This window comes from Aotus nancymaae, unplaced genomic scaffold, assembly GCF_030222135.1.
Source record: "Aotus nancymaae isolate 86718 unplaced genomic scaffold, 86718_ANA_hifiasm-v0.15.2.pri h1tg000029l, whole genome shotgun sequence".
Classification (NCBI taxonomy): Eukaryota; Metazoa; Chordata; class Mammalia; order Primates; family Aotidae; genus Aotus; species Aotus nancymaae.
In genome coordinates, this window is record NW_026988442.1 from 62,698,927 (window position 1) to 62,721,818 (window position 22,892).

A 22,892-nucleotide genomic window follows, 5' to 3' on the forward strand; every position below is an offset into this window, starting at 1 on the left:
CCTTGGTTGTGTTACATTATCTTTTATCTGAAATACTTAAAGAGCACTTACAAATGTTTTTATAACTTTCCTTTAACTTACCTACTGGGAGAGAAATACATGAAAACACGGAGAATCTGTTATGAATTCTAATTGTAACTGGGGGAACTTGACCTTAAACATTAAGATGTTTTTCTAAGATTGCACAGGAACTTGGGGCAGGACTAAGGCATGGACATGAAGCATCATGACTTTACCTTGGGGCACTCTTCACTGGAGTCTACTGAAAACAGGCCTAGGATTTTTTTAAAAAATATAAACATTTCTGGCATAATGTGGTGTTACAAAACCAATGCAAGTTTCCAAAATGTCTTTCAAATGAAGCCTTCACTTTCAGCAGTGAGTGACACAGTTGCTTTGTATTATAAAAATACTCTCTAGGTATTTTTTTAAATTTTTGGCCTCTGTCATTAGCAATTACTATTGTCTGCCTATTTATTATCTTTGACAGATTGTAACTCCATTGCAAGTGCTGGAATTGGATGGGGGACCTCTAAATAGCTTTATTTTAAACTGGGTAGAGACCTAAACTCTAGAGCCTAAGAAATGTATCTGGTGTCCTCTTTTCTGTTATCATAATAGAACAACTTTTGTATGTGACTTTGTTTGCAAAGCACTTTTATATACATACTTTGCTTCAGTTGGTCAGCATCACTCTATTTATGGCTTTCATAGCTAAAGATTTAAAGTGGTTTGGGGAAGCCCTATTTGTAGTTTATACTACAAGGATTTTCATCCCTGATCCTGGGATCTCTGTTCGACACACACATGTCACCAGGGTGACATGCGTGATGGTCCCATCCTTCTCTGGCACTTTTACTAGAAAGCCATTTCTCAGGTCACAAAGAGTGAATGGAACCTTAGAAAACATCTAATCTATCCCCTTAGATTTATGCAGGAGAGAAAAGAACCCTGGAGAAGCCAGATCATTTGTCTCTGAGAATGCCACATTGCTTGTGTTACAAGACAAAACTCATCAAAATGTCCCTTATTTGATGCTTAGAGTAATTAAGACATGGGTGATGGAAAACAATTTAGAGGCCTTCTCTCCCTTTGCTGTGGGATTGGCAGTCTCATGAGGACCCCCCATCATGGTAGTGAAGGGCAGAGAATAAAAGAGAGGGCAAGGTTTTCTAAGGCAACAAGCTAGCCTGATGGAAACAGAGATTGTTCATTCTAACTTGAGAAGAAAAATATTCTAGGAAAATAATTTCCAGAATTGTGGCCTAAAAAGGTACAATGATGTGTCTAAATTAGACTTTATCAGTTATTCAGAAGTGTTTCTCTCAGGGTTTATGGCATGTCCCATGTCAGAAACTGGCCTCCCAAAACCATGTGTTGTCTCTGTGCTCAGAGCTCAGGCCTCTATTGATGTCCTCCTGGGGGATGTGACAGGAATTGTGTTGTCCAAGTGGGGAAAGTGTATTTGAAAAGCAACTCTGTTAAGTTTAGGCAAAATGAAAAAAATGCCACCAGGATGTAGCCATGATGCAAAAAGAGGGGCTAAAAATAAGTCATGCCCTCAATACATCCATTCATCTTTGATAAGAATTCAAAATAAACTTACTGTCTTGCTCCTCTTCCATCTACAGAGGAGTGTGACTGTTTGGGTCCCATGGAGTCTGCACCCAGAGTCTAGGCACACGCCATCCACCTCCCCACTGGTGTGCACCTGGCGATGGTTACTAGTCCAGCTTCACAGCTGCCTGCTGGCTAAGCTTTCCCCTGACCCTAGCTTCTCCCAGCCATAAAGAAGCTCTGTCAACAACGAGCCACCCACACCACACAGTGGCATGTGAAGACCAGTTGTTTGGGGAGAGGGCTCACACTCGAGAAGTTTGGCACTGAGGTGCTTTGGGTGGAAAGGGGCTGAGTATATGTCAATGATGAGAGAGAACACTTCTGGACTCACTCATGACACATCCTGGCTCAGTCCTAGCACATGTCAGCACTGGGCTTACTCCTACCTTTATAGGCTTTAAACTCTCAAAACGTTGGGCCCATCCTTGACTTTAAATGTTTAATTACTTAATAACCTTGTGTATGTTTTGCCACAGACCTAAATACCAAGTGTGCTGTGTAAAGTCACATTCTCCTTGACGCGAGACAGCCTGAGACCACATGAGATATACAATCAGACCTCCCCTGAATGCCCTTCTTTAAAGTCAGATCATCTTGAAAAAACTGAATCCCAGCACTTTCGGAGGCTGAGGAGGGCAGATCATGAGGTCATGATTTCAACACCAGCCTGGCCAACATGCCAAAACACTGTCTCTACTAAAAACAAACAAACAAACAAAAAATAGCCAGGCATGGTGGCACACACCTGTAATCCCAGCTACTCGGAAGGCTGAGGCAGGAGAATCACTTGAACCTGGGAGGCGGAGGTTGCAGAGAGCCGAGATTGTGCCACTGCACTCCAGCCTGGGCAACAGAGCAAGACTCTGTCTCAAAACAACAACAACAGCAACAACAACAACAACAAACCTTGAAAGGCCTATTTGGAGTATTTAGGAAAAAAGCATAGTGGTATGTTTCAGCCAGGCTAGATCTGAAGATATTGAGAACAACCTGAGTATATGTCTAGCTTCAGATTAGAGGTGAGAGAAGACTCCTCCAGGAAAATAATACTTAATCCAATACTTGGAAAATGAGAACGCATCAGGCTAGTGAAAAGAGTCCCCTTGTCAGACAGGCATCAAAAGATCACGGATGTTGAATTTTAGGAAAGCTGTGAGGTCAGTCTTGAGAGAAAGTAATTAGCTGTAGGTAAATATAACTTGAAAGTTGGGTACCAATAGATCCGTCCACAATTAATTTTTGTAGGTTGGTCTTCACTAAGGCTGCTTCTATAATTATTACTGTTCATCTTTGATGGTTGTAGCCCCTCCAGTCTGTTAGCTAATATCTGCCCATTAGAATCACCTGGGGTAGGAGAGCTTTGAAAAACTAATGTTTTAAAGTACTCCAGATCAATTTGATTAGCTGGGCTCATAACCACCTTAATTTTAAAGATGGTGGGACAGCGAAGGCTTCTTTTCATAGAGGATAATTCTGGAGCACCAAGGCAACCTACTAGGAATATGATTTTTGCTAGGGTCCTCAGAGCTCCTTTTCAGTAGTCCTATCCACTAAATAATAGGGTAGACAAATAGTGCCCCAAATTCTCAGAAAACAGAGAATTAACCCTTTGGTACTTAGAAATGTTTTTTGTTTTTTTTGTTTGTTTTAGAGACAGGATCTCACTCTGTTGCCCAGGTTGGAGCACAATGGCACAATCATGGCTCACTGCAGCCTCCAACTCCTGGGCTCAAATGATCCACCTGCTTCAGCATCCTGAGTAGCTAGGACTACAGGTGTGTGCCACCACACCTGACTAACATGTTACTTTTTTGTAAAGATGAGGTCTTGCTATATTGCTCAGACTGGTCACAAACTCCTGGGCTCAAGTGATCTGCCAGCCTTGGCCTCCTAAAGTGCTGGGATTACAGGCTGAGGTGCTGCACTTGGCTCTGAAAATGAACATGTGATTCAGTTAGGAAATGCCTCTTTTGAGCATAACTCTGGATACTTTTACTTTATTTTTCCACCTGCTACCTGGTGCACTTTACTCCTGGTACTTACACAGAGGGAATAATAAAGTTGAAAGAACTGGATCTGTCCCACCCACATTCACACGTCATACAAGCAAAACAAAGGAAAATTGACCTAAACCCTACTTCTCCCTCCAGCTACTCCCTCTCTTTAGGAACTTCTACAGCCAAACCTTTTGAAATACTTTTGTGCTCACTGACCTCGTTTCCTCACAATCCACCCACTCTTTATAGCACTCCAATCTCTTCTCTGGCCTCACAGTGAATTCACCCAATTCACTAACAAAGGACAAGCTGCTCAGCCCAACAGTCATGTTCAACACTTGGCCTTGTCCCTCTTACCTGAAATACTTCCATGGGCTTCCATGAACCACCCACTCCTAGGAGCTTTCCCACTTAGAAAACCTGCCTTCTATACAAATTTCTATGTCAGAGCTCCTCAAAATTTGGTGCTAAGCCTCCTTCCCACTCTATAATCTTTCCTAGGTGACTCTTCCATGCCTGTTATTTAAATTTCCAGCCACTTGTCAGTGGCTAACAATCTCTCTCCCTCAGACTCCTTCTATGAATTTTAGAATGCTCTCCCCAAATTATCTACTCAACATTTCATTTGTACGACTCCTCAGATTCAAGTATCTCAAATGCAAGATTGATCAAAACCAAATGTATCAGCCACTCCCAGGCTCAGTGTCCCCATCTCAGTGAACAGCATTGACATCATCTAGTTGTGTGGACTGGAAACCTGGGTTTCTCCTTCACACTTCCCTCTACTTCCCTCCCCAGGTCTAATCTGCTGCCAAATCCTGTCGATTTTTTCTCTTTCAAGTCTACCCACTTCTTTCCATGTCCACATACACCCCTCTGGTCCCAGCTATTATCACATCTTTCCCAGCATCCTTACTGATCTCACCCATCCTTTCTGGCCATATGTCAATCAATTTTTCATAGCCAGAAGTATATTTTAAAATGCAAACCTGATTAAATCACCCATCTGCTTAATACCATTCAAGGATTTCACATTGTTCATGGCATGGAAAATGATGCCCTCTCTATGGCCCAGCAAGTCCCCCTGCACTGGCCACACAGCCTTCCTCCATGGCCTCATGCCTGTTACATGCCCTTTGACTTGAAATGTACCTGCCACTGCCACTCTGCTTTTCTTTTTTTTTGAGATGGAGTTTCCCTTTTGTTGCCCAGGTTGGAGTACAATGGCATGATCACGGCTCACTGCAACATCTGCCTCCCAGGTTCAAGCAATTCTCCTGTCTCACCCTCCCAAGTAGCTGGGATTACAGGCATGCACAACCATGCCTGGCTAATTTTTATATTTTTAGTAGAAACAGGGTTTCACCATGTTGAGCAGGCTGGTCTTGAACTCCTGATCTCAGGTGATCCACCCGACTTGGCCTCCCAAAGTGTGGGATTAAAGACATGAGCCACTGCACCTGGTCTCTGTTTTACTTTACTTTTCTCTCTTTTTTTGAACACTGTGCTCCCTCCAGCCTCAGCTCTTTGCACAGTGTTCTTTCCTCTGCCAGGTATACTCTTCACCCTCTCTCCGTTGACCTGGTGACCCCCTTTATGCCCTCTGTATCTCAGCTCATTATCACTTACTCAATAACATCTTTCCTGACATCCCCAGATTAGTGCAAGTCCCCTTGTTTCCCACTCTCATGGAACCCTGAACTTTCACAGTGCTTTTTAGTTTGTCTTTGGGTGTGTTGGGGAGGGAGGTGTTTGTGTCTGTAATATCAGTGCCTGGCTCCCCTTTTAGCTCTAAGTTCCATGGAGCCAGGACCACTGTCCGCTTTGCTTATCACTTGCAGTGATATTGCCATGTGCCACCCAGATTTCCCATCAGGAATGACTTGTTTCCTCATCGTTAGGGGAGCACTGCCCCAGCAGCCCTCTGATAGTAGTCCTGCTCATGAACTGATGGGGCTGAAGAGAGTTGCCTCATCCAAGGCTATGCCCTCTTCCGTGGAGCCCCTATATGCAGTCATGGAGCAAACTAAGAATATAAAGGTCCAGACCACCTCACCTACCTTGGAATACCTTTGAAGGCATATCCCATCTTCAGACCTGACATGAGGTTGGCTTGTGGCTTCAATGAGACTTCATTGCAGCCCAGCTCCCCTCTCTGTTCAAGCCTGCATCTGTTACCTCCCTTCCACAAGTGTCCATGCCAAGAGTGGTTCCTAATCAATCTCTTGCACACTAATCTCTGTCTCTTAAGAATCCTGGCCTATAGCACTACCAAATTCCCAGCATGGAGAACAGTGCCTCTTAAGAGACTAATCTCTATCTCTTAAGAATTCAGACCAAAATGGAGATCCAAGATGGCCGAATAGGAACAGCTCTGGAGTGCAGTTCCCAGCAAGAACAACGCAGAGGGTTAGTGTTCATCACATTTCCAAACAAGTTTTCACTGTCCACAGACCAGGAGATTGCCAGGCCAAAAAGCACCATGAGTTTTCAGCATGGCTGTTGCAGCCTGTGCAGCAGGTTGACACACAGAAACTCACACAAATCTGGGTGGCCATTTCAATTGGCGCCTGGAATGTTTGGGAGACAGAGCCGCCCATTCAACTGAAAAGGAGGGGGCAGAAACACAGAGCCAGGCGATCTGGCTCGGCAAGTACCACCCCCACAAAACAAGCAATCTGAAATGCTATAGATTGAGAGTTTTGTAGCAAGCACAGCTGGACCTGGGACGGTCCAGCTCAGTGGGGGAAAGGGTGTCCGCCACTACCGAGGCAGTTCACATAGCAGCTGGGCAGAGCCTGCAGCAGCTCAGCAACACCTCTGCTGGCAGACTGTGACTAGACTATTGCTGTGCAGAGCAGGGCATCTATGAAAAAGGCAGAAGCACCTCAAGAACTTATAAATAAAGCCACCCTTCCTAGGACAGAGCATCTGGGAAAAGAGGCAGTTGTGAGTTCCACTGCAGCAGACTTAAAGGTACCTGCCCAGCAGCTCTGCATGGAACAATGGAGCTCCCAGCACAGCACTTGAGCTCCTATAAGGGACAGACTGTCTCTTCAAGCAGCTCCCTGACCCCCATGTACCAAAAGAGACACCTTATAAAGGAGAGCTCAGGCTGACACCTGGAAGACACCCTTCTGGGATGAAGATAACAGAAGAAGAAACCAGCAGCAACCTTTACTGTTCTGCAGCTGCTGTGGGTGATCCCCAGGCTAGCAGGGTCTGGAGTCGACCTCCAGCAGTCCTGCAGCAGAGGGGCCTGACTGATAGAAGGAAAACTAAGAAACAGAAATAAATAGCTTCAACATCAACAAAAGGACATCCACTTAGAGACCCCATCCAAAAGTCACCAACTAGAGACCACAGGTTGATAAAGCCACTAAGATGGGAAGAAACCAGCACAAAAAGGATGAAAACACCAAAAACCAGAATGCCTCTCCTCCTCCAAGGGATCACAACTCCTCACTAGCTAGGGATCAAAGCTGGATGGAGAATGAATCTGATGAATTGACAGAAACAGGCTTCAGAAGGTGGATAATAACAAAATTTTCAGAGGTAAAAGAACATGCGCTAACCCAATGCAAAGAAACTAAGAACCTTGAAAAGTTGGATGAAATGCTAACTAGAATAAGCAACTTAGAGAAGAACATAAACGACTTGACGGAGCTGAAAAACACAGCATGAGAACTTCATGAAGCATACACAAATTTCAATAGCCAAATTGACCAAGCAGAAGAAAGGATATCAGAAATTGAAGATGAACTCAATGAAATAAAATGAGAAGGCAAGATTAGAGAAAAAAGAGTGAAAAGAAATGAACAAAGCCTCCAAGAAATATGGGATTATGTGAAAAGACCTAATCTACATTTGATGTAGATTAATGTAATTAATGTCACATTAATCTGAATGTGACAGAGAATGAATCCAAGCTGGAAAACACTCTTCAGGATATTATCCAGGAGAAATTCCCCAACCTAGCAAAGCAGGCCACCATTCTAGTCCAGGAAATACAGAGAACACCACAAAGATATTCCTTAAGAAGAGCAACAACCCCAAGGCACATAATCGTCAGATTCACCAGGGTTGAAATGAAGGAGAAAATGCTAAGAGCAGCCAGAGAGAAAGGTCGGGTTACCCACAAAGGGAAGCCCATCAGACTCACAGTGGATCTCTCAGCAGAAACCCTACAAGCCAGAAGAGAGTGGAGTCCAATATTCAACATCCTTAAAGAAAAGAACTTTCAACCTAGAATTTCATATCCAGCCAAATTAAGCTTCATAAGCAAAGAAGAAATAAAATCCTTTACCAACAAGGAATTGCTAGGAAATTTTGTCAGCACCAAGCCTGCCTTACAAGAACTCTTGAAAGAAGCACTAAACAAGAAAAGGGACAACCAGTACCAGCCACTCCAAAAACTTACCAATGGTAAAGACCATCAACACAATGAAGAAAATGTATCAACTAATGGGCAACACATCCAGCTAGCATCAAAATGGCAGGATCAAATTCACACATAACAATATTAACCTTAAATGTAAATGGGCTAAATGCCCCAATCAAAAGACACAGACTGGACAATTGGATAAAGTCAAGACCCATCAGTGTGCTGTATTCAGCCATCTCACCTGCAAGGACAAATACAGGCTAAAAGTAAAGGGATGGAGGAAGATTTATCAAGCAAATGGAGAGCAAAAAAAAAGCAGGAGTTGCAATCCTAGCCTCTGATAAAATGGACTTTAAACCAACAAAGATCAAAAGAGACAAAGAAGGGCATTACATAATGGTAAAAGGATCAATGCATCAAGAAGGGCTAATGATTCTAAAAATATACACACCCAATACAGGAGCACCCAGGTATATAAAGCAAGTTCTTAACGACCTACAAAGAGACTTAGACTCCCTCATAATAATAGTGGGAGACTTTAACACTCCACTGTCAATGTTAGACAGATCAATGAGTCAGAAAATTAACAAGGATATCCAGGACTTGAACTCAGATCTGGACCAATTGGACCTAATAGATATCTATAGAAATCTCCACCCCAAATCCACAGAATATACATTCTTCTCAGCACTGCATTGCACCTACTCTAAAATTGACCACATAATTGGAAGTAAATCACTCCTCAGCAAATGCAAAAGAATGGAAATCATAACAAACAGTCTCTCAGACCACAGGGCAATCAAATTAGAGCTTGGAATTAAGTAACTAACTCAGAACCACACAACTTCATGGAAACTGAACAACTGTCTCCTGAATGTCGACTGAAAAAAAAAATGAAATGAAGGCAGAAATAAAGATGTTCTTTGAAACCAATGAGAACGAAGACACAACATACCAGAATCTCTGGGACACATTTAAAGCAGTGTCTAGAGGGAAATTTATAGCAATAAATGCCCACATGAGAAGTGAGGAAAGATCTAAAATTTACACCCTATCATCAAAATTGAAAGAGCTAGAGGAGCAAGATCAAAAAAACTCAAAAGCTAGCAGAAGACAAGAAATAACTAAGATCAGAGCAGAACTGAAGGAGATAGAGACACAAAAATCCCTTCAAAAAAAATCAATAAATCCAGGAGCTGGTTTTTTGAAAAGATCAACAAAATAGATCGCTAGCAAGATTAATAAAAAAGAAAAGGGAGAAATATCAAATAGATGCAATTAAAAAATGATAAAGGGGATATCATCACTGATTCCACAGAAATACAAACTACCATCAGAGATTATTACAAACAACTCTATGCACATAAACCAGTAAACCTGGAAGAAATAGATAAATTCCTGGACACTTGCACCCTCCCAAGCCTAAACCAGGAAGAAGTTGAAACCGTGAACAGACCAATAACAAGGACTGAAGTTGGAGGCAGCAATTAATAGTCTATCAACCAAAAAAGGTCCAGGTCCATACGGGTTCACTGCTGAATTCTACCAGATGTACAAAAAGGAGCTGGTACCATTCCTTCTGAAACTATTCAAACAATCCAAAAAGAGGGAATCCTTCCCAAATCATTTTATGAGACCAACATCAGCCTGATACCAAAACCTGGCAGAAACTCAACAAAAAAAGAAAACTTTAGGCCAATATCCATGATGAATATAGCTGCAAAAATCTTCAATAAAATACTGGCAAACCAATTGCAACAGCACATCAAAAAGCTTATCCATCTCGTGATAAGCTCATGATTATCTCAATAGATGCAGAGAAAATTCAACAGCCCTTTATGCTAAAAACTTTCAATAAACTAGGTGTCTAAGGAACGTATCTCAAAATAATAAAAGCTATTTATGACAAATCTACAGCCAATATCATATAAATGGGCAAAAACTGGAAGCATTCCCTTTGAAATCCGGCACTAGGCAAGGATGCCCTCTCTCACCACTCCTATTCAATATACTATTGAAGTTCTAGCCAGAGAAATTAGGCAAGAAAAAAAAAGCGTATTCAAATAGGAAAGGAGGAAGTCAAATTGTCTCTATTTGCAGATGACATGATTGTATATTTAGAAGACCCTATCATCTCAGCCCAAAATCTCCTGAAACTGATAAGCAAATTCAGCAAAGTCTCAGTATACAAAACCAATGTGGAGAAATCACAAGCATTTCTATACACCAGTAACAGACTAACAGCCAAAGCATGAGCAAATTCCCATCCACAATTGCTGCAAAGAGAATAAAATACCTAGGAATACAACTAACAAAGAATGTAAAGGACCTCTTCTAGGAGAACTACAAACCACTGCTCAAGGAAATAAGAGAGGACACAAACAGATGGAGAAACATTCCATGCTCATGGTTAGGAAGAATCAATATCATGAAAATGGCCATACTGCCCAAAGTAATTTATAGCTTCAATGCTATCCCCATCAAGCTACCAATAAGCTTCTTCACAGAACTGGAAAAAACACATTAAACTTCATATGGAACCAAATTGAGAGTCTGCATAGCCAAGACAATCCTAAGCAAAAAGAACAAAGCCAGAGGCATCATGCTAACTGACTTCAAACCATACTACAAGACTACAGTAATCAAAACAGCATGGTACTGGTATCAAAAAAGAGATACAGACCAATGGAACAGAACAGAGGTCTCGGAGGCAATGCCACACATCTACAACCATCTGATCTTTGATAAACCAGACAAAAACAAGCAATGGGGAAAGGATTCCCTGTTTAATAAACAGTGTTGGGAAAACTGGCTAGCCATGTGCAGAAAGCAGAAACTGGACTGCTTACTGACACCTTACACTAAAATTAACTCCAGATGGATTAAAGACTTAAACATAAGACCTAACACCATAAAAACCCTAGAAGAAAACCTAGGCAAAACCATTCAGGACATAGGCTTAGGCAAGGACTTCATGACTAAAACACCAAAAGCATTGGCAACAAAAGCCAAAATAGACAAATGGGACCTAATTACATGCCAGAACTTCTGTACAGCAAAAGAAACAATCATTATAGTGAACTGGCAACCAACAGAATGGGAAAAAATTTTTGCAATCTACCCATCTGACAAAGGGCTAATATCCAGAATCTACAAAGAACTAAAACAGATTTATAAGAAGAAAAACAAACAAACCCATCCAAAAATGGGCAAAGGATATGAACACTTTTCAAAAGAAGACATATATGAGGCCAACAAACATATGAAAAAATGCTATCACTGATTATTAGAGAAATGCAAATCAAAACCACATTGAGATACCACCTCATGCCAGTTAGAATGGCGATCATTAAAAAGTCTGGAGACAACAGATCCTGGAGAGGATGTGGAGAAATAGGAACACTTTTACACTGTTGGTGGGAGTTCACTAGTTCAACCATTGTGGAAGACAGTGTGGCGCTTCCTTAGGGACCTAGAAATGGAAATTCCATTTGACCCAGCAATCCCATTATTGGGTATATACCCAAAGGATTATAAATCATTCTACTATAAAGACACATGCACACATATGTTCATAGCCACACTATTTACAATAGCAAAGACCTGGAACCAACCCAAATGCCCATCAACAATAGACTGGACAAGGAAAATGTGGCACATATACACCATGGAATACTATGCAGCCATAAAAATGATGAGTTAGTGTCCTTTGTAGGGACATGGATGAATCTAGAAACCATCATTCTCAGCAAACTGACACAAGAACAGAAAATCAAACACTCCATGTTCTCACTCATAGGCAGGTGTTGAACAATGAGAACACAGAGACACAGGGAGGGGAGCATCACACAGTGGAGTCTGTTGAGGGGGCCAAGGGAGGAACAGCGTAGGGGTGGAGAGGTTGGGGAAGGATAACAGGGGGAGAAATACCAGCTGTAGGTGATGGGGAGATGGAGGCAGCAAACCACATTGCCACATGTGTACCTATGCAACAATCCTGCATGATCTGCATATGTACCCCAGAACCTAAAGTACAATAAAATATATATATATATATATATATATAGCCAAAAAAAAAGAAGATAGGCATATAAGCAGTGATTATTAAAATAGATAATTATAAGAGAAAACAGGAGAACTGAGTTATTATTTTCATCACAAGTTTAGCTGCCCAAGCAGGTTAAGCCTGCAATCCTATGAACCACTTCCCCAGAAGGGAAACACAAAACCCTAATCAAAGACTCACAAAACTAAAAAGCAACTGTTTCATCCTGCAAAATAATTTTCAAGATGACAGCAACTATGGCAAGAAGAAATGGGCTAAGGTCAAGAATAGAGGAACGAGCAAAAGAGCTCAGAGAAAAAGGCATTGGTTATATTGGCTTTACTCCTCTCAAAATCTTTGATGGAAAAGGTCAGCTCTAATGGTCAGTCAAGTATTTATACTGATGCTGCTGGAGGCTCTTTGAGGTTATAGTAGGTTATTACTGACCAGCCCAGGGAACTAGCTTGCAGGGACAGGCCTATGTTTGCACCTCCTTTATTCATAACCCCCACCTACTGCTCATGGGATCCATCAGGGGCCTATACAAGGCATTGAATTTCTACAACCCCATCATCAGAATGGGGAGTTTTCTCTCCATGCATCTTAGGGAGTTTTGTTTTATGACATCATTTGATTTTCAGTGTCCCATCTCCATTGATTTCCAAGGGAAATAAACCTACTAAAGCTCATTAGAAAACCGACACTTCGTGCAGTTACAAAGTCACCCCTATCTATAGGGCATATGCTCTTAGGTATTATTAGGTATTATTCTACCACCACTGGATAGATTTTTATCATTGCCATGTTTATAATAATAAGAAGTAAGCATGTTAGTCCAGTCTTCATATCACATAAAAAATTGCTAAACATTACACTTGGGAATTGGTTGCTTCTTTTCACAAATGTGTCCCTCTTTGCCTTTGTTCAGAGTGCTGCCAAATGTTATCCTTTTGTCTGAAGCTAATGGATGGTGCCTCCACTTCATCTACTCTCCGCAGCTGTGACCATCATCTAAACGAATATATGAATTGAATTAACGTGCAATGAGTGCTTACAGTGTCCTGGACTATATTAAAAATGATGATTGATGACTCTGTGGAATAAGTTCCTATTTTCTTTGAAGCTCAAAATCTGCGTGAGGAATAGATTAAAACTATCTCTCACATAGTTTACCTCCCAGCTGTGAACTAGCAAGATGGATAACTCATAAGAGTACTATATCTGATTCTGGGGTTTATTTCTGTACTAACCTGTACAGGTGTGGATGAAATTTTGGGAATTCATAAAACTTTAATCAAAATAACAAGACCACTATGTGAAGCTCTGACTCTGTCAGGAAGGTGTTAAGTTTCCTCTTGATATTTCATTCCAGACTGAAGAAGCTATTTCTGTATTAGTTGGGACTCACAGAAAATAGAAGGCATGCTATGATGGGGTTTCTGAAGAGATTGTAATGAAATAAATTTTTGCAGAGATTTGGGTGTGATCAAGGAAACCTACAAGCAAACCTGAGTATTCCAAGGATAGTACCAGGGCAAGTCATTACCACCCTGAGACCTGAGCCCTGAAAGAGTGAGAGAACATACATGTCACTGAATCCTGGGAGAACTGAAAGAGAGTAAGGGGGGTTGCTGGGGAGGCATGATCATGAGGGAGTGATGCAGCTACTGCTAGGGCTGCAGTTCCAAGCAAAGGGAGCAGGGAAGACATACTCTGACCTCTCTCCTCCTACTCTTCCACTTCTCGCATTGCTTCTCATTGGCCAAGTTCAGCCAGAAACCAGAGGGCAATGGAACTCAGATGATGGAGCCTGTGGAGGTCAGGATAGAGGAGGGTAGAGAAAGAATTTGGGGAAGAGCAAAAAATGAATGACCAACACAATCACCATCTAGACTGACGCAAAATGCCACCCTCTATTGAGCTGTCTTTTCTTGCTCTAAGATAGTATTTCCCCAAATATATTCCACATGGGTGCTCTGTGTTGGGGGATTTGAGAGGAGGAGAATTTCTTGTGCATACATTCATTTGGGAAACGCTGGATTAACACATTAAATTCTGGATCAGCGCACTAAACGGAACTCTTAAGAAATTTTCAAAGCTACAGTATGTACATAATTTTTTAAACAAATAATTATTGAGAGTTATGATGAGCTAGGTTCTGGGCCAGCTGTTAGTGATACAATGAATAGGACAGGCACCCACACTTGCAGTACTCACAAACAAGTGGAGGATAGACAATAAACAGTAAACCAAAAACTAATTACAAAGTGTCTGATGAAGCTCCCGATGGGAATGAAATGGGCAGCAGCATATCTCATACATTATTTAGCTTCAGAAACCTTGAGATTGAAAGACTCTCTTTGAGAAAGACCACTCTAAGTTTTTATCGACTATTGGTTACATATTTTGGTCTGGAATTTACATGATTAAATGCTCGATACCTAGTTTTTGATGACAGCTTTTCACCCTGCCAGCCTCAGACAGTCAATCAAAGAACAAATCTGGTATTTATGGAAAATGGGGAATGGGAAGGTAACACAAAAAAAAGGAGAAGCAAAAAAGGGAGAACACAAAAAAGGGGAATCTTAGTTTCAAAGCCATTTAAATCAACTTAGTATTTTTCTGACAGTGTAGATTTTTCACTGGAGTCCATCCTGTAAGGCAAGACAATATTGTTACTGAAACTACCATTACGGTGGATGTGCATGAAGAAGGTAAACCTACTACCAGGTTTTAAAGCAAAGTCCACAGGGGTTCAACAAAGATGAGAAAGCAACTTTCTGGGGTCATTTGTCCATAATACACATTTACATGACTTTCTGTTAGAAAGAAAGCTTTTCACAAGAAAATGTATGGCCTGTTTGTCATAGATATGGTTTGGTGCCCCACCTCCATTCTCCTGACTGGGCCTGTGCAGGTCACCCTAGCTGTGAATGTCGCTTGCTACTGCCTCCTAAGAGCTTGCAGCTACCCCTTCTCCAGCCTACTCTGCCCTCCCCTCTTTCAAGGGATAAGTGCTGTTGAGTGTTTTATGCCAAAGTTGCCAGTGAATCAGGCCAAGGCTCCACTTGTCCTTGGCCACGTCCTTGCTGATTCATTCCCCTTCACTCTTTCTCTGATAAATTATTCCCAAATAGCCTTTCCATAGTTGTGGTCTCCTGTTTTCATCAGGCTCAACAGGAAACTGGAATCAGAAGGGATTTGGAAGAAGTCACACAGCAAGGTAATGCCAGGACATGAAAGATACCATCAGTCTCTTTATACTCTGCTCACTGGTCTTTCCATTTGCCCCAGTGGAGATCTAGCTACATTTGCTCATTTAATACCTTCCCATTTCTATTTATCTTAAAAAAGAATATATGTATAAAAAAGCTTATTGAACTAGCTGTTCTCCACATCTGAGAAGCTATTATCCACATTTATGAGAAGTTAAGCTATTTAGATTATTTGTCACCATGATTCTTCTGTTGACCATTGATGCAAATTATAGGCATAAATATCTATGAAGAAAATTTAAAATGTGAGCTTCCAAGACCAGCACTCCAGCGAACTCTTTAAAGTGATAGCAAAGGTTACAATCCTTAAAGAACCTTTGCCACATATTAAATGTTGTTAGAATATATAAGCATTTGCATTGCATGTTATGATTTATAATACACTATCACAAATATTTCATTCATCCTCCCAGTAACTTTGTGACCGAAGTAAGTATTGGGGTCTCTATTTTATAAATGAAGAAACTGAAGTTCAGGAATATTAAGGGACTTGCTCAATGTCTAATAGTTATTAAGTTGCATAGTGAAAATTTGACAGTTTTTTTATTAGCAAATGTTGAGCCTTTCTACTTTATTGCCTATTTTATCTACTTTATCACATTTGGTCATTTCTTACATTTTTAGACCTTATAACATCAGTGTATCATTTAGCCATCATAAAACTCTGTAGTGCTATTTGTATTCTAGAACACAGGACCTTCTAGAATTTCTATGGGATAACAAAACAGGCTGCATAATCAAACATTTATCCTATTTCTAGGAAGTTGATGCATCAAGATCTTTATTTCTTTCTACTTCTTATAAATTTGACTTGAGTTTCTATAAAATTAATGTCCATTGATTTCTTATAAAACAGTGCATTCCCTACACAGATGGTTTGGTTTTCAGAAGAACCAAACAGTACATCATTATTGATTATGTACTGCCTTTCCTTAAGAGCTGTTGAGAATGTGAACACTTTTCTAAATGGTTACTCGGACATAACACTTTAATTCATTTCCAAAATTCAGACTGTCTCCTGGCTAACTACAACATAGTTTACTTTAGAAATATCAATATATTGCTTCAGCAAAAAAAAAAAAAAGTCAAGCAAGAAAATATTGCCTGTTAGCTTTTATACACAGAGAAAATACATGGTTTCAACTTAGTAGAAGAAAATGGAAACCATTTCTTTTCTGTGGCTTAAAAGAATATACCCTCCATGTACAGTATCTTCTTGAGTTTTTGCAGTTAAAAGTGACCATGGGAATGTTGATGAGCTAGAGAGAGAATACAGAACTATTGAGGGTCGCATGCATATCTTAAAAATTATCTTTCCAAGTGCCTTATGCACTTCTAACTCTGGGCATGCATGAAAAAGCCAAGCAAATTTCATGTAATTGCCATACTCTAACAGTTCCAGAGGGAAATTACTGATCACAGTTATTTACTTAAACACAAATGGGAAACTAAAGTAACCTCAGGGTCACACTAAAACAGTCCTTGACTTGGGTTACAACTTCAAAATTAATGGGAAAGAGCAGGCAGTGAGGCCATTGGGGTGCATTGAGCAGCCTCGCCATAATTAAAGACCCACAGGCAGACAAATGACATTACCCGCTGCTCTGGGAGGGGAGACAGTTTACCCACTCCATCAGAACTCTAAACATCAGTAGTTGCGAGTTCTTGCCACATAGTTCTATGCCATTAAGAAAGCAAGCTTCCTTCAGTGTTGTTGATGAACTAATGGTCATGGGCAGTCTTTTTAAATTACTTTTAAATTTCAGTAATCATGTTATCAAAGGATTTAAATATTATCCCATGCTTAGCATGAGGCTTCAGGCACCACATACAAAACGCATCCATGGACCAGGCACAGTGGCTCATGCCTGTAATCCCAGCACTTTGGGAGGCTGAGACAGGCAGATCACCTGAGGTCAGGCGTTCAAGACCAGCCTGGCCAACATGGTGAAACCCCATCTCTACTAAAAGTACCAAAAACTAGTGGGGCATGGTGGCCTGTGCCTGTAATACCAGTCACTATGGAGGTTGAGGCAGGAGAATCTCTTGCACCCGGGAGGCAGAGGTTACAGTGAGCCAAGATCACACCACTGCATTCCAGCCTGGATGATAGACGAGACTCTCCATCTCAAAACAAACAAACAAACAAACAAACAAACAAACAAACCCAAGGTTAATACAAGAACAGCTAACTTGATTCTGATCAAGGCTACTATTCCCTCAGCTTTTCTGGCTTAGAAGGAGTGATAACAGCCCTTTAGAGAGCCATAATAAGAACAAGAGACTTTATTTTCACTGCACTTTCTCACATAACATTTGCAAGGCACAAGTGCTCTGAGAAGTTGAATAACGAGGAAACTGAGTCAAAGTTGAAGAATTACTTGCCAGTTGAAGAATTTTTCCTCTATCAGAGAAACAGAGCCAACTGTCCCAGGTGCAATGGAGCCTACTTGTCAGTAGAAGTGTTTGGGATGAGCCAGCCACAAAGATGCCCACTGTTCTTCAGTGAAACTGACTCTCAGCAAGCACCTGCAAATACTAATGTTTTTGAGTTTCTGATTCACCAGCATCTTCCTTTGTCATGGATTTCTACTTCATTTCCACTTCATACGCTTTTTATGTGCAATATCAAATTGCTTAGAAGTACTTACAGAATTCTAGATGTGATATCTGGAAGATTTGAATTTTTAAAGTTTCCCATTCCCAGGCACTAATGTTCATGCTATCTTCTTCCCAGTATAATTCAATTGGATGAATAGAGAAAACTAGGATTCAAATACCCATACTGTGGGCAGACTACAGAAACATCTGTATATAACAAGAATTTCTGATAAAATATATGCTTGCTCTCCAATTATTACATTGGTTTAATATTTTAAAAATCAAATATTTAAGTGAATTGTTAAACATGCAATGCTAGCATACTTCTGCTGAGTACAATAGCAATTTTAATATGCCACTTGGTTGATTAAGCCATGTGTACACAAGATCACACATGACACATTCCTTCAAGGTTGCCTCAAGTGCAGGGCCTACCACCACCTCCCCAGACAGTAGGATCAGAAGCCTATAATTTCTTCCAACATCTTCTGTGGCTCTTTAAATGAAAGCTTTAGACAGTATAAAAATTAAGTTACATCAGAAAGAGGCATTTACAGGAAAGTTGAGGAGCTACCCTAATATTAATCTACCATTCTTATTTTAAAGAAATCTATTGTATGTCTTTACAATTAATAAAAGAAAAGGAAAATTACTCATTTCAGGTAAGTAAAATTGGATCATTTGTGCCTTCATGTTTTTAAATAACTCATAGGTAGGGTTTTTTTTTTTTAATGGGTGTTCTCTTTGTTTTTTGAAATAAATATCATCTATTCTAAATGTAATGCTTCATCAATTAATCCAAGACCTAAGAGCATTAATTTCTTAGCAGCAAGTCAAACTAAAACACTGATTACAGACATTTAAACTTTGACCCTAAGAAATAGTTACTCTTCAATATGATTCATTTTATTTTTTTCTCCAGAGGTCTAATCTTTCAACCCTTCCCAGACAACCTATAATTCTGTTCCTTTACCCTCTCTGAAATTACCCAATTGCTGTCTGCCTTCAGGGGAGATTTACAGCTCTAATGGTAGAAGCGGTGAAGGTCAACTGAAAGCTTTAGGTCTGTCTACCCAGGAACAAGGAATTCCTAAATAATTTCAGCAGTCCTAAAAATAATGACTGGTTTCAGCAACTCGATGACAGATAAACTACTACCCTATATAGCAAAAAAGTTTGTTTCTCCACTGGGAAGAATTCATTTGCTGAGTTTTTCTGTATAATGACGATAACTGTGGGCAGAGTCAACGTGACTGACCATGTAACTTCATAAACAAGTCATTAAACCACAACTGCATCTCCTTGAGTTTGTGGGGTGATTGTCATTGCTCCCTTTTAAGTTCACACAGTGATGATTCTCATGCCAGATCTTTCACTTGCTTTCCTTAGGGCCGTACAAGGCACTGTTTTGTCATCCATCATGAAATCTCTTCAGACTTGGCCTCCCAACTTCTCTTAAAAGTTGTATGAGATGGTTTCAGCTAAGTTCTTTTGAGGATTTGGTCTTGAACTAGGTTAATATCCATAAACTTTGTGAGCTAGAAATTGACTCTGATTGTTAAAGTCAATTTTTCATTACCTGAGAGGCGTTTCCCTATGGCTCTCCCCGACTTCCTACCCTGCCGGTGGGTCAGTGCATCAAACATTAAAAGACTAGATGGTGGGGGAATGACAATGTGAAGGGACCAGAAGTTGGTGTAAGTACCTGTAGCTCAATGTCCTTCACGTGGCATGACAAAGGCAGATATTGACAGCCACTCATTTGGTGTTCACTAAGCCCATTTGTGATTAACTCCTCAGTACCTTCCATATTCTTCTCTTACTAATTATGTGCTTAAATTCTAAAAACAAACCTTGTCACAGGTATGGCATCACATTTGTGAACAACTCCACAAGGATTTGTCTAAACAGTGGTTCTCTTAATCAGTTTTTCAGTCTCATATGGACATAAGATAGAAAAAGAAACATACCAATGGCATAAAGCAAGGATCTGGAATATTAGAGAGTTGAGTTCCCAAGACTTGATTTAAACATGCAGGTGGCATCATAAAAAAAAAATTATTTAAATAATAGAGAACTACTCCATACCATCTCCTTTCAGTTTCAATTTCTAGAATTAGGATTATTCAAAAAGTACCAAATGAGACACCAAACACATACTGCTCATGATCTTTGCCCTCAAAGAACATTCAATTATACTATTTTCCATAAAATAATCACAAATCATTCTCTACCATTCCTCAGCCCTCATCTGCCTTTCTCAGGGGGTAACACTGACTTCCTCCCTTGATGTATACAACATCAGGGATCATCTGAGACTTAAAATGTCTTCCAGGAATTGTTCCTTCTTATCTTCACCATTCCTATTATGTTCTGCTTCTCTAGTTTTCTACAATCTTCCCCTAGTCATTTAGTATTGTTCCTTTTTTTTTTCCCCAAGCTGGATTCATGTACAAATTAAATGACACAAACTATATATACATGCGTGAGCTGTTTGGCTTATTTTTGACCTTGCTTTAAGATAAAATGCATTCAGTTTTAACAACTAATTATTTTATATCATTGTGCTGGTATGTATACCCCCAGAATACACACAGAAGAAAATTTATTGGTTTTCTAAATACAAGGCCATTATCTCACTAATTGCTATTCTTGTTAGGAGCTACTTATGCAGGCCTGAAGGTCATAATTTAGCCTGGCTTCCTTAAATAAGTTTCTGCCTCATTTTTCTTCTTTTATTTAAACCTTCTTTGTCCCTTTTTTCATCTTTCAGTTTGATTATTAATCACTTGTCCTTGTTTTCCACCAAACTTAGATTAAATTTCTTAATAAAAGTCTCCCAAATACTAAATCAGCATTTCCTATGCAGCAAAAGACACATTCATTCACGCTGTGCTGAGGATTTGCCATCTATCCAAAATAACATCTGCTTCCAAAAACAAAGTCAGACATATGACTTCTGTTGATTTTTATATTTTTTGTTTCTGGCTTTCTCAGAAGCTCTGGATTTATTGCCCCATTACTATGATTTGGTCCCTTCCTCATCTTTGTACTGTTGACCCTTCCATCTATTAACTGATACAATTACTTTTCTTCAAAAATGGAAATAAATCTGCCCAACATGGGATGGAATTATAATTTATTCTTTCAGTTGACTTCCTTGATTAGTTCCTCACTTTTCTTTAAGAGAAGTGAATTTTTCACATCATCTCTTTGTCCTTGTCTACTAGAGTCAACACCCTACAGTAATTTGACAAAAGTCAGATAGTACTGGTTACACACACATTTTTCTGACACCCAATAAATTCTACACTAGTTCTCTAAGGTTTAATCAAGACAACCTTTCTAGTTCTTGGCTGAACAAATGAACTTTTCTTGATGTTTTCCAATGAAGGGAACTAGCATTTACTGAGTGCCTTCCCTGCATCTGTCATTATACCACATTAATTCATTTAATTATTGCAAATGGACTCATGAATTATGTACTATTATTCCTATTTTGCAAATAGGAAATCGACCACCTGACAGGTGAAGCAACTTTGCACAAATTACGTAGCTGCTAAATAGCAGATGGAATTAATGCCTGCGCCAGCCTGACTTCAGAATAGCTGCTTTGTCTATAATATATCATTCTGTCTCTAAACCAATTCTACTTTTCAAGAAACAAAAGAACAAGACCTATCAACCAACCTTCTCCCCAAGTAAGAATAATAAATAAATACAATTCACATTTTTTAGTAATGGCTCACCATATGTTATTCTCAGGCAAGCTAGGGCAAGCAAGTCATTCCATAAGTGTTCATGCTAGAAAAACTTCTTATAAAATCATTTGTTATCTTTAATTTCTAAAGTTTATTTAGATCTCTATTCATACTATTCTTATAATTTAGTATCACCAACATCTAGCCCCTTGAACCTAACCAAAAACTATTAGCTTGTTCTTAAACATTGCTGACTCTGAGTATATATATTTGTGTCTACAAAATAAGCATCAACCATCAGAAAATTTAAAAAAACTTTAAAAATTTATCTGTATGATTCATCTAACATTAAATAATTGAATATGTATTTGAAAGCATCTGGATTTTCAACTATATGTCTTCATTTTCTCCCAGCTCTTAAGCATATAAATTCTGCTTATCATTATCTCTTATTTTTTCTTCCTTTATAGAATTTTTTTGTTTTGCCTCCTTCAGTCCATTCCCACAAACTTAGCCCACGGATTTTTATTCTTTTATTGCTGTAAAACCTTCTTCTCTCTGCCTCTAATTCATCCGACATACCATAATAACCATCGTAATCTTTTTAAAGCTTTGCTTTCATCCTTTTACCTCCTTGAACAAGCATTTCCAATTTCTACCTGTTTCATCAAATATGAAATTCTTCTAACTGCTGAGCTCTCAGAAATCATGCCCTGCTCCCATCACACTCATTTCTCACTGTTCCTCAGCAAAAAACCTTCACTTTGATTAGGCAGTTCTCTCTTTGGGTTCCATGTGAGTCTTTGCTGTATAGCCTAAGTCCCAGATCTGAGCCAATGCCATGTGGCTGCCTTGATCTAAAGCCTTCACCATATCCTACTCCTGTTGTGTAACTGGATATGCATATGATGGAATGAACTGCTGGTAGACAGTCAGAGCCTAAAGACCGAAGACACCAGGTAGCCTGGAGAAGGTAGAGGGAACTGTTCTGCCAGGGAAACTGAGTGTCAGTAATCCTGAGAGGGATAAGGAGTAGAAATAAGGGGAAAGAAGAGAGGAAACTTACGGAAAAGTTGTTAAACTAATGTCACCCTTACTGGAACAAGGGTCTTAGAGAAGTAAAGCATGAGTTCATTTCTGGACTTTAGGAAGTAACTGGAGATCATCAGATGTCAATGAACTAACTGGAAAAGTTTCTATTTTCCTTGTTTAGAAGCAGAGAGTTTAGATTCTCAAGAGAGACTTACCCATACCTGTGGGCAAGGTGAC